Genomic DNA, 13,078 nt, shown 5'->3' with positions numbered 1-13,078 from the left:
AGATACTGTCAGAGCCTCTCAGGAGATAGCTATATTTAGGCTGGCTTGCCCTTCCTTCAGTCTCTGCGATGTTTTAAAGATCGAAGCATTATGTCTAAGACCTTAGTCTGTTTTGAGATGATTTTTGTGTATGCTATGTAAGTTTCTGATTTTGTTCCTTTGTGTGTATGTGTGAAGATTTCTCAATATTGTTTGTCAAATAAATTGTTCCTTAAGCCTCCGTTTGTTTCCCAGCACCCATACTGGGCAGATCACAAACCATTTGTAACTCCAATTTCAGGAGATGCAAAGCTCCGGCCCCTGTGGGAACTGGAACTTACATGCCTAGCTCTGCATACAGACACACAGAAACACATAACTGAATACACACATATTTTGCCTCCATGAATATGTATGTACCACATGTGTGCCATGCCCACAGATGATAGAAGAGGGCACTAGATCCTCTGAAAATGGAGTTGCCAGCAATTGTGAGCCACTATGTGGGTGCTAAGAACTAAACCCTGTTCTTCTATGAGAGTAACAAACGATTTTGACCACTGAGCTACCTCTCCTGCCCTTAGAAACAACAACATTTAAAAAAAAAATAAGGAAATTGCTCTTGGTCCTCATAGTGGTTTCAGTGGTGTTTCTGCATTGGAGTTTATATGAGAGTCTGTTCCTAGGGTCTCTGATGTGTCCAGTAGCTTATCTGCTGTTGGGCCTCTGATAGCCCACATTGAGTACCGTAAGCATTTAAAATTGCAAGTGTGATGTTTAGCTTTGTCCTTCGGGGGGGGGGGTAGGATTGCTTTTGGTTGGTTGATGCCTTTGTTCAACGGGAAGTATAGGCAAACAGGATCCACAGAAGTAGGCAAGACCTATGAGCTCTTCAGACTGGATGTTGTCAGCTCCTTGAAGTGTTTCTATCCGGATGGAGGTGTTTAGCTACGTGTTTGTAAAGGTGGCAGCTGGGGGCCAGAGTGCTTGAGTGACTTCCCACATGTGGCTGAGGTCATGGTTACACAGAGCGCTCTTCCAGCTAGTCCCTCTCATCCTTTGACCAGGAAGGAGGCTCATCGTCCGAGGAGGCTTTCTGGTCTGGTCTGGTCTGAGCTGGCTGACTTGTTGCTGTTTTTCCATTACTTTTTTTTTCTGTTTAATTTTATTTTACCATGTGGTTGCCATATTTTAAGTGTACTTCTGGGCTAATGAGTGGTAATGAATTGGTACTTTTGTATTTGTTAAATGTGTTCATACCTTACAGCAGACTGGTAGATTATAGCTCTCAATTTTGGATATTTTTTTTTAAAATTTAACTGTGATTTCTTTGGGTTGTAAATTTTGATATCTTAGGTTTATTTCATAGCTTGTTTTATTTCTCTTCCTCATAATATTATATTCATTATGAGTCCTCAATTTGTTTTTTAGCCTTCAGACATCGGTGTTAAACTAAGAGTTAGTTATTTTGCTTGCTGAACTGTCCTTCGCCATAATGGTACTTCATTGCTATGGATAAGGGCAGAATAGTTCAGGGGCGGGAAAGACATCCCTAAAATAAAAATTATATACCTTCAGTGTACATAGTGATGCCTAGCACCTATGAATCCTTCCACAGTAATAGATGAATTATCTATCCATAGAACTTCAGTATTCTTTGCATTCTAATTTCAGGCAAAAACATAACTGAAGAAGAAAGCCTAAGCGTTTAAGAAGCTAGACTTGAAACTGGGAAATGTTTCAAAGAAGCTGGAAAATCTCTTTATGCTCAAACAAGTTTTAATGTAGAAGCCTTATTTCTCCTTTTTTTAAAAAATGAGTTATGTTAAAGTAAGTGTGTGACTGATGCAGGAGAACTGACGATAGGGGTATATATGTGAACCTGCACCACAATTCATGTTAGCAAAGAACATAAAGGGTCAGAAAGTCATTGATTTCACTTATATTTCAACACTCTATATTGCCCAAGATGCTTACTTTTTCACAATTTATTATTCAGTCTGCTATCTACTGTGCATATGTGTGTATTAATGTATTAATATGTTGAAATATACACACATGGGTTTGTTTTGTCTTGTAGTAATTATTTTCCTTGCAATCAGTTTAAAATTCTCCTGTCTCAGCTTCCATTCCAATTTCTTTGCTAAAGCACCCTGACAGGAGCAGCTTAGTTGGGAAAGATTTATTTTACTCAAAATTTTAGATTTATCACAATCAAGAACAGGGAGCCATGAATTAATACATGACAGTATTAAGATCACTTTCTCTACTGTTACAAAGTGCAGGACCCTTTGCCTAGGGGATGGTGCTACCCATAATGGACATCCAACATCAGTTAACAAAATCAAGGTAATCCCTAATTTTTCACAGCTATATCCACAGACACCTGATCTACACAGTCCCATATTGGTGGATACTATGTGATGCTATGTTGGACAACTACAGCTAAATTTTTCAATGAAAACTTGAGGTCGGAAATTTGAGAGATATTACCAATACATCTGCTTCTAAGGACAAAGCAGAATAACTCTTCATATGAAATTGACCCTGTCATTCTGCTAGTGAATTTGGACTGAGTCATGTAACAGTTTATTCTTAAAGGTCAGGGTCACAAGAGGCCAGCCTTACTATGTATCTCGGTGTACACAGCTAAATCAAAACATTCTTTCATGGTGTTTACACTTAATTAAAATGCATGATTGTACAAAGTGTCCTGCTTTTGTATTGTTTTGAAAACCCAGCATGAGTACTCTAATAGCTAGCTGTTATGAAGTAGCTGGAGACACAGACTGCCCTCACAGTCTGCCCCCAGGATCGACCACACTAGTCAACATACTATATTGAATGACTATGACAAGACAGTCCTCTGAAGAATTGTGTGATGGCTTACATCCTGTGATGATGTGATCCGAGAGGGCACAAGTTCACACTTACTGCACAAGAAAAGGAAGATCTATCCTTTTGAAACTGTCTGGCTTCTTCTCTTCACGTATAACACACTCACATTCTGCAGTAACATTCCTTTGTCTTGTCAAATATAAAGCTAGTTATCAGAGCATCAAGCTGGAAACAGGAAGCTCTGTGGCTGCTCTGACAGTCAGTGACTGAATCTGTAGGTGTATTTAAGCTGTACCCAGGAAATCCCCATGTCCAACTAGATAAATGTACCAAGTGGGTGACTGTACTAATGCGGTTTATCTTGCAATCTACAGGAGGAAATGATGTAGCTAGAAGTCTGTCCAGAGGGGACACACTGAATAGAAGGATGCAGAGCCTGTGTTAGCCCATGAGAAATCTCTTCCAATAACGTTGTATGGGTCCCAGAGAAACAAGTGTGTTGAGTTATCATCTATCATTAAAATGTGTTTAAAATACAGTTCAGAGTCAGGTGAGATGTGCAGTTTACACCCACATTCACACCATTACCTATCCAAGAGTAATCACTCCTGGTTCCAGTTACATCGGAAGTTCCGCCTTTACAGAGACCAAAGAAGCTGCTGATTGGGCCGGCATGCTGATGAACTTGGGGGAGGGGTTTTGCCTCACTTATTCTACCTGTTTGTTGGCTTGTAACAAAGAATCATTAAATTCAAGATGGCTGGGTGACCATACCTCCTGAATGCTGTCTAATTTTTGGTGCCTCCCCCGTGGGTAAGATTAATTATGGCTAGCCTACTTTCTCCTGACTTCATATTCCAGAATAATCCTTCCCTATGGTTACCGCTGGGCCGTAACAACCAGTGATAACAGGTGATTATTTTTCCTTAGTATAGAACTAAAAATTTATCGCAAAACCAACTCCAGGTTAAGCAAATTTGAATGAAGAAGAAAAACATTTTAAATTGCTAAGAAAATAAGACACAACACTTAGGAGTTTTATTACATCGTCACTCATTGGACTTCAAAGTTCTACAGTCAATCAAATGAGAGAAAAGAAATCAATTGGGTAATTTCCATTAAAGCAGCGGGTTGGAGTCTTATCTGTTGTATGTTTCAGGGCAATTAACTTTAAGTACATGTTTACCAAGGCACAGAGTGCTAGGCCTGCAATGGGAAGAGGAAGTGCAACAAATGGTAAGGCTAGAAAAGGATCTGAACAGGGACAGGGTCCTCCTGCTTATGAGAGCCTCACTGCCTAGGCAGCTGCCCAGAGTTCCGTATCACAGAAGATTGGCCTGGCAACACTTATAGAATTCTAATTACTATGTGTGCAGAACCTTACCAATCGCCAAGGTGTGCAGAAGTCAAGAAAGCTTAATAAAGTGCTATAACATTTACAAATAGGTCTTGTATTATTTATTGTGTGTAGATGTGTCCATCACACACTCCTCTGAGAATGATTTCAGCATAAAAAGAGCTCTTAACCATAAAGAATCGTAAGAAATTGTAGTAATCAGACTAAGCGTGGGGACCCAAATGGAGGAATTAGGGGAAGGACTGAAGGAGCTGAAGGGGTTTGCAACCCCACGGGAAGAACAACACTAGCAACTAACCAGAGCCCCCAAAGCTCTCAAGGACTAAACTACCAACCAAAGAGTACACATGGAGAGGTGTAGCAGAGGATGGCCTTATCTGACATCAGTGGGAGAAGAGGCCTTTGGTCCTGTGAAGGCTTGATGCCCCAGCATAGGGCAGTGAGGCAGAAGAAGTGGGAGTGGGAGAACACCCTTATAGAAGCTGGGGGCACAGGAGAGGAGATATGGGGTTAACTGGGATGGGGAATAATATTTGAAATGTAAATAAATAAAATAAGCAATAAAATATTAAAAAAAAAGTTAAACATACTTAACCCAGAAAGCAGGCTGAGAAAATTTCACATATATAAAACTTAGTTGAAAAAGCTGACTATAAAGCTAAATATAGTTTCAGAGGAACAATAAACATAAACAAGGTGAATTTACAAGGTGAATGTAACAAAACATTTCAATTTGGCTTTGAAATCTATGTAGCATTTAGAAATGAAACCGCTAATTACAACGACATGGAAGGATTGTATAAAAAGGAAGCTCTGACCCAGGTGAGGGCAAGGAAGGAAAAATATTAATATAATTCAAGGCAAAATCAAGGTGGAAGCCATTATGAAATGATAAGAACAGAGCTACAAATTTATTTTTAAAAATCCCAAAAGGGCATAAAAACTGAAACTATATGCTGTGCATATGGGAGAGAAGAAAAGCGTCCAGTGTGGTTAAGTACTAGATTTTGTGATTTCAACAATTCTACTAGTGTGATCACAGCTCAGGGTTGTGGTTTGAATATGCGCTATTCTCCATAGGCTCCTATGTTCAGATACTTGGTTCCAGAGCCCTTCTAGGGAGGTAACGTTGTGGGGTTCACCAGTGGTTATGGCAGGAATGAGGAATTAGACTCGGGGGATTAACTTTAATTTAATCAATCATTCATTTCTGTGAACACTGAGGAAGTGTTCACAGACAAGTGGGAGCAACATTTGCAATTAACCAGAATGGAAATATAAAGGGTTAGCAGTCTGCATGCAGAGTTCCGTGTGCGATGCATACAGCAAAACAGTTCTTCCCCAGGTGGAATCTTTGTCCAATAGCAACAAATTAAGCAAAGGAAGGAAAAATAAATCCAATGTAGTGGGAAAAGACAAAGAGGAAGTTTATTTTATTTTGGGGAAAGTGTGACATACAGCCCAAATTTACAGGAAACCATCCTGCAAAGGCTTGATTTTTCTTTTTGTTCCCCTCTATTTTTGTTTTCCCTCAGAGTCTTTCCCCCAAGTAGCCACAGGACTGGTGAGTTAGAAAGTCTCACTGGGGCATGCAGGGGCTCAACACAGATTGAATACAGCTAAGAGAAGGTCACATCATTGCTAAATGCATAATAATATATCTCTGCAATAACTATTTCAGAGGCCAATGAAAAGACAATGAATTACTGCTAAACAATTCTGTCAGACTGAAATGAAGAAGTCTGACAACTCTGTGTGTTAGCAAAGATGCAATAACATATGCATTTGCACACAATGGTATTTGATTATAAAGCCTTCATTCACTGTATCTCCAAATTGGAAATAGCCTACAGAGCCATCTCAAGGTAATCAGTATAGCAGGATTTATCCATATAATGCAGGCAACCAGTGATGTTAATTCAATAAATACTGCAAGCAGAGTAATGCCATATAATTGTATTCATATAAAATTCTATAAAATGGGGACAGCTCTTCAGCAACAATGAAGCCTTTGGTTGCAGATTCAGAGGGTAAGATGTCTGTGATGTGGAGCAAGAGGCCTCCTCAGGATTTTGTCCGTGCTCTGGCTTTTCTGCTGTTGTGGCTTTGTGGACACCCATACCATCAAATCTTCACTGACTTCAGCAAGTTCAGCAGGCACAGCTTCTTATACTTGAAGAGGGTGAAAAGCTAATTTAAAATATGTGAACTTGATGGAGAAATAGAAGCATTTCATGTGTCAATATCAGAGACCTTCTCTGATACAAATAATAGATACCAAACCCAAAATGTGTTTAGAAGTTCTATTGAAAATTTTGATGTGATGTGATTATTTGTGTATAAACTTGTATCTAAAATATGCTAAATTCAAAGGAAAGGTTGTTATTAGAAGGAATCTGAAAAAAATTACTCCCATTCCACAAAGAGATACAATTAGGAATAAATGATGTAAAATATCAAAAATCATGTTGAAATCTTGAAATATACTGAGTAAGTTACTTGTAATTAGAGGAGAAAAACTTCATGAAATTAGCTTATTTTTTTAGAATTGAATGATAATGTAGAGGAAAGCTAACAAACAAGATTCAGTCAAAGCATTGAATAAAAGGAAATGAACAGAGAGAAACAGAGGAGATGTGTTCTCTGTGGATATTAATGGCATAAATGGTAAAGGGTCCAAAGGAAGTTGAAGTTGAGAAAGAATGAATAAGAGAAACTGAGCAGAGAGGAAAGAAAGAAATGCTATCAAAAGTTCATTATTCATACATTAATAAACTAGGTAAATACGAATAACTACCCACACCTTTGAGGTGTACAGTGCAACCTAGACAGTTCTGATCAAAATGTCAGAGAACACTGACTTGTCATAAACAACCTCTGCCTCCTGCCACCATCACAAGGTAAAAAACACCAGCAAGCAGGCAGGGAGATGACTCTGGGAGAAAAGGCGCTTGCCAGCAAGCATGGTAACCTGAGTTTGAATCCCAAGATAGGAAGGGAAGAGAGAATGGACTCACACAAGTTGTCCTTTGACCTCTTCATATATCCACAGAAAATAAGTAAATTTAGCTCCTGCCCCCCCCCAATCCCCAGCTCTATTGCAAAGGCAGAAAGCAGACTTTGCTGGGATCCTCACAAACCCTGTGCAATGCGTTGAGCTAGACTTCACCAAGGAGACAGTAGACAGTTGTGCTAACTGTGACATTTAACTTCAGTCCATCACCAAAGCAAGCTGAGATTTTTCCAGCACTGAAGCTGAACAGGAGGATGAATGTGATACCTTCCAGCATAAAATTACCTCCAACATCTGCTATCCTTGATGTTTGAATTTCAAGAAAATTTTACAAGACATTAACAATGGTAAGGAAAAACAAAAGTCTGTCTGAGTACAATGGGGCATAATTGCAGTCTCAGCACTTAGAGCTAATAGAGACAGAAAAAGAGTTCAAGAACCAGCCTAGGATACTTGAGACCTTGATCAAAAAGCATAAACCATCAACAGCAATAAGAACGTGAAGAACTAAAGCAACATCAGAACTACATTTAACCATGGTATAAGTATAAGAATTATCACCAAGGATAACAACCTTTGAATAACAATTTATTAGTGCAATGGTTAAATTGTGCTATGAAACAGAGTGAGAGTCTGCAAAACCTTTGTTGGGCTTATCATGAGACCTCACAACCTGTAGATAGAATCATTATCCAAAATTTCAGTGTAAGTTACTGAAACAGATTAAAAAAAAATAAACAGAAAAATATACATAAGTACATAAGACCTACCAAATTAAACAGCCTGCAATAGCTATATACCAAGTGATATACTGTGTAAACACATACGAGAGAACACAGCCCAGAGAAAACATTTTCAGAACTGAACACAAAATTTGAAAATTATTTATTGACATTCAAACATAGATCAACGTCCCACAAGCATTAATAAAATTAAATTACACACACTACAAACAGGAAAAGCAAGCAAACCACAATATGCCTAAAATATGCCTGTGGTCTGACTGATGAGGGCAGGGGGCTGTGAGGGAATGTGGAAGAAACACTTATACGTGCACACACTCACAGGAACTAGGGCCGCAATTAAAGTTTACACCTGAAACTACACAAACAAGAAGACAATTGTGAACAATCTGTAAAGAACTCAGAAAAAAATCTATCAACCCTAAAAAAAAAAGGTCACTCTATAACTTAAATGACTGATATGTGTTTGTGTGTGTGCTTGTGTGTGTGTTGTGTATTGGTGAGCTCGATATTGTTACAAGGTCAGCTTCCATTAATATTCATAGTACTGCCAAATTGAATAAACCTTCAGTAGAAAAAAACATTAAGACAAAAGCTGTTTCAAACACTAGAAGAATTTTTGAAGGCTCTATTGAGTCAAAACCAGATGCCAGAAACAGATGTAAGTTTCTTAAACTACCTGCCTTTATGATGTGCCATAAAGTTACAGTAAATGCAGAATATGGTATAGGAAGATAGACTTTTCTGAAATGTAGGGAAAGGTATATGTCCAGCTTATAGTGAACAATGATGCTAAAGTCCTTGAATGAAGACATTTACTTTTAATTAGTTGGTACTGTTTGAGAGTTGGATATTCTTGAAGAATAACTCAATCTCAACCCTTCATATTACAGATACAAATATGCTCCTAATGTATGGGCATAGATTCATACATACAATATACACACATGAACATATATGTATTATTAACCAATATTGTTCCTATTATCCAGATATGTAAACTGTAAAAATAGATTGAAAAAATAAATTGTAAAAGTAAATAGAAAAACTCTTGTGGTCTTAGCATACACAGAACTTCTGCTTTATTCTGAGTTATAACCTTTCTACCTCAAATAGAATCTTTTACATTGACTTTTAATTAGCCTGTCATTCCTTTTCGGAGACGTTTGAGTTATTTTCTTAGTGGTTGCCTGGGAGATTACAATTCCTATCTCAACTTCAAACCATCTAGTTTTGAGTAATATAACTTAACTCCAACAGTAAAAGGAACCTTGTTCCAATATAGCTCCATGTGCATTACTCTACTGTGTTATTATCATAAAAATACATATGTAGGTGTTATTATCCCATAAATACAGTTTTACAATCACTGCATTATGCAAATGATGCTGAAATAAGAGAGAACTCAGTGCTTTTGTTAATGTTTGCCTGTGTTGCTGGTTACGTTGCTGGTTCTCAGTACCTTGTGTGGGCCACTGTTTAATTTACTTCTTCTCCTTGGCTGTATGGAAGGCTGACCATGGCATTCTATACAGTGTTCCACATTCTTTGCTGTTTTTCTTTCTGTGTTGTTTGAAGACTGGGAAATTTCATTTCTCTTGTTTTCTGAGTCACCATTTTTCTTGGTAGGTCAGATTGACTGCTGAAGTTCTAATATGTGTGTGCCATTGAAGAGTTATCTGTGTTTTGAAATGATTTCTATTTTGTATTCCATTTGGTGGGGTGGCATTCACACACTTCCCATCCATTCTCTTAAATGGAAATTGTCTTAGACAATTTCTATAGGTATTCAAACATTATTAGAATAATTGGTTTAAAGTTATGTCTAGAAAATCCAACCTGGGCTACCTTGGGGGCTATTAATAATTAAATGTTTCTTTCTATATTTACTTTCTTGTTTCTTCACATGATGTATAAATCTTGGAATCTGTATTGATTGTTTTTGAGATGAGGTTTTCCTGTGTATCCTTGGCTGGTCTGGAATTTTCCATATAGACCATGTTGGCCTCAAACTCACAGAGATCTGCCTATGTCTGCCTTATGTGTCCTAGGAGTAAAGACTTTCATCAGCCCTCCCAACTGTATCTTTATACTTTAAACTAAATATGTATGCTTTAAATAGTGTGAAGAGGCAGTGTAGAAATTAGTTTTACCTTCTCAAGGTTTGTTGCTTGTGGCTGTTTCACTGTCAGTTGGCCATTCTGTCTCCTGTAGGGTATAGCAAGGGAAGTCCTTAACTAATGGCTAATGAGAGGCTTCTTTAAGCAGTTAGGACTTGGGCATCTACAATTCCTTGCTGGGAGTCAATGCCCGTTGCTAGCATCTTCTGTGTTCAGGCAGGTTCCAACTTTGTCTAAGCCTTCAGTTTCTACATAGTAGCCCCAACAACTGTGTAAAATGACAAGGTGTACAGATTTAAGGCTCTTCATGCATCTTTTGGAAGATCTTTAGAATACCACGTTCCAACTGGTATCTGTCTTACAGAGTTGTGACATTAAATTGTCCCACTGATTGTTTCTGTAAAAATCTTTGAGGACTGTGTTTTACTATGAGGTCAACACCCTGCCAGGTCAAATCATGAAGATTCTGTGTATATCGTTTTTCTAGTGTTATATGTTGAATTGTGCTCTGCAAAATCCACGTATAACAGGTCAAACTTCCAGCACCCAAGAGTATGGCATTATTTAGTAATAGTTCCTTTGAACTGGCATCAAAATGATACTACTTGGGTTGATCGTAATTTTGTTTGATTCGTGTTCTTGTGAGGTGAGGAGATGTAGACCTGCAGATAGACCAAGAAGTATACACAAGCTCAGAGGCATGTCCTTGGGAGGACATGAGAAGATTCTCCTGCAAGCACAGTAAAGAGATGTCTGTGAGAATCAAAGCTGCTAACATACAGATCTTGGACTTCCAGTCTTCAAAATAATTGAAATGAATACACATTGCTCAAACAGCCCAGGCTACTGCATTTGTTTTTTTTTTTCATTTTTATTTATTCTTCTCTCATATATTACATTCTGACTATAGTTTTCCCTTCCTCCCCACCTTCTCGCCTCCCCTATTCCCTGATCCACCTCTTATTTACTTTCCTCTCAGAAAGGAGCAGGCTTTTGTGAGACATCAACCAAATACAATATAACAAGCTACAATAAGAGTAGGCAAATATTCTCTCGTCAAGGCTGAACAAGACAAGCCAGAAGGAGAAAACCAGTCTTAAGAGTAGGCAAAAGAGTCAGAAATAGCCCACACTTCCACTGTTAGGAATCCCATATGAACTCTGAGCTATCCAAGCATAGCACATATGCAGAGGACCTAGGTTAGACCCATGCAGGCTCCCTGGTCTCTGTGAGCTTACCTGAGTCCCAGTCAGTTGATTCTGTGGCCTGTGTTCTTGTGTTGTTCTTGATCCCTTTGGCTCCACCAATCCAACCTTCCTCTCCTCTGAGAGCAATATGATGACTAAAGGAAACTAAGGTGATTAAATTAGAAAGGAAGAAGTCAAAACATCACTATTTTCAGATGGTATGATGGTATACATAAGAAACCCCAAAAATTCTACCAGGGAACTTCTATAGCTGATGAACATCTTCAGTGAAGGGACTAGCTGGGTACAAGATTAATTTAAAAAAAAAAACAAGTAAAAAAAAATCAGTAGCTCTCTTACATACAAATGACAAAGGGGCTGAGAAAGAAATTAAGGAAACAAAGCCCTTCATAATAGCCATAAATAATATAAAATATCTTGGGATAACTCTAACCAAGCAAGCAAAAGACCTGTATGATCAAGTCTTTGAAGAAGAAAGTTGAAGAAGCTATCAGAAAAGGAAAAGATTTCCCATGGTCATGGATCGGTAGGATCAACAGAACAAAAATATCCATCTTGCCAAACGCAATCTACAGATTCAATGCAATTCCCAATGAAATCCCAGCACAACATTTTACTGACTTTGAAAGAACAATATTCATATTGTTGTTCCTACTGTAGGGCTACAAACCCCTTCAGCAAGCCTTTGATCTTTGGAAAGATGAAAGAAGGCATGAACATTGTAAAAGCCATGGTGTGTTTTTGGGTCCAGGAATGGCAAGACCAGCAAGAAGATTGCCATTTTCGACTGTGGACGACTCTAATTTCTTTTGACTTGTGGGCATTTTACCCATCAAACTATTCCTTCTGTAGCTCAGGAGAGTGTCCCCACCCATCTGCTCCCAATAGCCTGTCATCTCTGCTCTCACTGAAGTTCTGTGGGTTCCATAGTTTCCTCATCTCCCTTCAAGTCTGGCTGGGTTGCAAAGTTAAGTTTATGATGATGAATAAAAACTAAAGAATTGTTAAAAAAAAAAGAAAGAGCAATATTGTGTTTGCTATAACAGCTAAAGCAAACTGATACAGTCAGCAGAGTAACATCACAGCTGAGATAGGCATTTGGAAAGTTTCCAGATCCCATTGTCCATTCCTGGGGTACAGAGGAAGCTAGATGGCTTGGCCTCCAGCTGGAAGGGTGCTGACTTTCAATGCAAGAGGAGGTGCATCATGCACACTACTTGGCCCAATGCACTCCCATTCTCCAGGCTTACAATATGATCAGAAAAAAATCACCTCCATATTCCTGAAAGCTCTTCGCATATGCTTGGACCCCTAGCCCCTGCAGTAACAGGAACCAAAGAAACTTGTTTTTAAGCATCCTATCTGTGATATTAATTGATAGCATCAGAATATGAACTAAGAAAGTCTGCTTTCTCTCCTTCTTCTGCTCCTGGTTTCAGTAAGTCCAGGCCCTTTATTAGTGTAGTCTGGCTTTGAACACACCATGTATCTCAGGCTGGCCTTGACGTCAAAACCTTTATTCCTCCATCTCCTGGGTATTGGGATTACAGGTACTTCAAGATTGGCTAGATTTCTAGTGAAAAGGAATCTCCCTGGTCTTTACATATATAATTGAAAACAACACTCACTTGTCAGGCTTTCCTCCTACACTAATGTTACATTCAGAGTTGCTTTAGTTTCAGGCAAGGAATTAATGGACTCAAAAACAAAAAAACAAAAACCAAAAATCCTGGAAACTGCTTCTGGACACTGAGGACCAGGATGTAGACACTAAGGACCAGGATGTAGACACTAAGGACCCGGATGTAGACACTAAGGAC

General features: G+C 38.6%; 2 long non-coding RNA genes across 3 annotated transcripts in view; one reads left to right on the top strand and one right to left on the bottom strand.

Moving 5' to 3' along the window:
* Positions 1-13,042, bottom strand: part of LOC116068980 — a 31,231-nt gene extending 18,189 nt beyond the window's left edge. Inside the window, exons 1-4 of one of the 2 annotated variants that reach the window (XR_004109787.1) lie at positions 12,887-13,042; positions 11,289-11,402; positions 10,084-10,780; positions 5,578-6,346 (exon numbers count right to left, since the gene is read on the bottom strand). This is a non-coding gene — a long non-coding RNA (uncharacterized LOC116068980). Of the gene's footprint in view, positions 1-5,577; positions 6,347-10,083; positions 10,781-11,288; positions 11,403-12,886 lie in introns of those variants that run through there. The other variant, XR_004109786.1, reaches the window with a different exon arrangement.
* The window catches only part of LOC116068981, a 50,214-nt gene that overhangs the window by 33,165 nt on the left and 3,971 nt on the right, over positions 1-13,078 (top strand). The window lies entirely within an intron of this gene.

Source organism: Mastomys coucha, unplaced genomic scaffold (genome assembly GCF_008632895.1).
Source record: "Mastomys coucha isolate ucsf_1 unplaced genomic scaffold, UCSF_Mcou_1 pScaffold22, whole genome shotgun sequence".
Classification (NCBI taxonomy): domain Eukaryota; kingdom Metazoa; phylum Chordata; class Mammalia; order Rodentia; family Muridae; genus Mastomys; species Mastomys coucha.
Note: the sequence above shows the minus strand (reverse complement) of the source record. Positions and strands in the feature narration are given on the sequence as shown.